A 2,853-nucleotide genomic window follows, 5' to 3' on the forward strand; every position below is an offset into this window, starting at 1 on the left:
GGGGGTAGTGGTTAATAAATGTTTTAACTTCTCGAATCTCTGCTCACATTCATTGGTCCATTTAAACATCCTTCCCTTGTTTTCTAAGGAGGCGATGGGATATGAAATTTGAGAGAAATTCTCAATGAAAGGGTTGTAATACCCCACCAAACCCATAAAGGATGGTATATCAGCCATGTTTTTGGGAACTAGACATTCTATAATAGTCTTCATTTTCTCAGGATTAACAGTTATACCTTCAACTGTAATAACATGTCCCAACTACTGAATTTGTTTTTTGTAAAAATCACACTTGCTAAACTTTGCATACAACTAATGATTTCTTTACATTTGTGATACTATCTGTAAGTGTTCCTTATGTTCTTCTACATACTTGGAGTAAATCAAAATATCATCTATAAATATTAGAACAAATTTATCCAAGAAAGGGTGGAAAATTCCATGCATCAAACTCATGAATGTCATGACTGTGTTAGTTAATCCAAACGGTAGGACTACAAATTCATAGTGGTCGTACCGATTTCGAAAGGTTGTTTTACAAATATCTTCTTCCTTTACCCGGATCTGATGATATCCCAACCGTAAATCAATCTTGGAGAAGATGGTTGCACCCTTGACCTAATAAAACAGGTCATGCATTTGAGGTAGATGGTATTTGTTTTTAATAATTAACTTATTAAGTTTCTTGTAGTCAATACACAATCGCAGTGTACCATCTTTCTTTCTGACAAACAATACTGGATCTCCCCAGGGTGACACATTGGGGCAAATATACCCTTTATTGAGTAATTCCTGCAATTGCATTTTAAGTTCAGTTAACCCTTGAATACTCATAAAGTAAGGGGCTTTGGACACTAGTGCTACCCAGGGATTAATACTATTGTAAAATCAATATCTCGCTTCGGAGGTAGCCCTATAATATTTTCAGGAAATACATTTGTAAATTTCTAAATTACCGGTATGTTTTCGAGAGTAGAAATTTTCTCTTTGGAATTGGAATACCCAACTTGGACAACATAAATCATACAACCCTTTCTAATACATTTACTTAGTTTGGAGGCAATGATGGGACACAACCTCGTGAGCTTTTTGACTCCTTGGATTTCTTGCCGAGTACCGTCCTCAACAAGGTAATTGATGGTATTGTCCTTACAATTTACTAAGGCCCAGTGGCTTTCTGACCAGTCCATTGCAATTAACAAATCATATGAACCTAAAGGTAGTACGTTCATATCTATTTTTGTAAATTGGCCACCTATGTCCATAGAACAATTCAGAACTTTGGCAGTTATGCTTCTCTTAGCTCATGTAGCCAGTTGTACTAACTAGGGGATTTTAAATTTTTGTGTTTGCAAACAACATCTTTCTACCACTTTGGGACTAACATAACTCAAGCTTGCACCCGAATCTACCAGAATAGATATAGATTGAGTAGTTAACTTACCTTCCAATTCTATCATAGTAGGTTGGTAATTAGCTTGTCCTTCTTCCAATGTAGCGTTGATCTGGGGCATGCTCCTTGCCACCTCTCCAACCATGGATTCCTCTTGTATATTAGCAACTGGTTCAGGTCAGGTATGTTGAGGATGATTCTTCTAATAATGAGGTTCCCCACAGCCCCATCACTACAAGGGGGGTTTCTGTCCTTGACTCGGTTCCGAGTTGCTGGATGCTTCCATCATCTTATTATCTCCTTTCCACTTGACCTTTTGTTGACTCCTTCCAAGTTGTTTACTTGATAAATTACTTTGTATATTCTTGAAGTTTGTGGGTTTCGTTTCTCGGAAATGATGATAATTCTTTTGTCCTTTCTTTTGAGACCACATTTTCCCCTAATCTCCCTTCTACTTGACCTGATGATAACACATTCAAGCCTTTTGAATGGCTTCGTCCATAGTCTTAGGACTATCAAACTCTATTCTTTCCTTCATATATGTAGGTAAAATACTCAGAAAGAGTTGTACCTTAGCTTTCTCCTCTCTGATATATGGCACGTACCTTAATAAATATGTAAATTTTGTCACATATTCGTCCATTGTCAATTGCCCCAATTTCAGATCATGAAATTCTTTGGCTTTCTCATCATAGAATCGCTCTGTCAGGTATTTATTTTTAAAATGTTTCTGGAATTCATCCCATGTTACATCCTGGTCCTCTATTCCATGCACGATTTTAACTTCCTCCCACCATAAGGTGGCCTTACCCTGAAGTTGATAAATGGCCAATCTAGCCTTAAGGTGACTGTCATATTCATAAACTTGGAAATATTTGTTCATATTAATAATCCAAGCTTCTGCAACTTCCTCTGCCTCCCCATCGAAGAATGGAGGTTTAATTTTTCTAAATTCTCCTTGCAGTTCCAGTTTCGGTTTCTTGGTCTTCCTAGGTTCTGACACATTACCAGATTCTTCCTCATGGTCCATTCTATTTTTGTCAAATTTTTGGGTATGGATCCCTTTTGGAGTATTTTCACTTGGATGTTGATGTTCTTCTTCATCACAGGTTCTATGCTCAAGACTAGGTCGAGAGGTTCGATGATTCTATTTGTCTAAGAGGCTCTTAAGAATTATTTCCCGCTCTCGCATTAACCTTTCACTATCTGTCCTAAGGTGCACCATTTTAGATTGTAGTTGTTGAATGGTTTCAAGCAACCTATTTTTTTGTTGTTGCTATTCTACACCCAACTGCACTGAAAATTTTGGATTCGTTTCAGGGTTCGGCATCGAGCCTGTTCCTCGACCTCCAAATCCTCTTCTCATCGTGGTCTGTCTACCTGCTTACTTCCTTCTCTGTGCACAATTCAAAACATTTACTATTATCATCATTGCCCATTCAAACCACATTATTGGGACC

The sequence above is a fragment of the Pinus tabuliformis genome, chromosome X (assembly GCF_031772625.1).
Source record: "Pinus tabuliformis cultivar Carrire ecotype Pingquan chromosome X, CPIR1, whole genome shotgun sequence".
NCBI classification, from domain to species: domain Eukaryota; kingdom Viridiplantae; phylum Streptophyta; class Pinopsida; order Pinales; family Pinaceae; genus Pinus; species Pinus tabuliformis.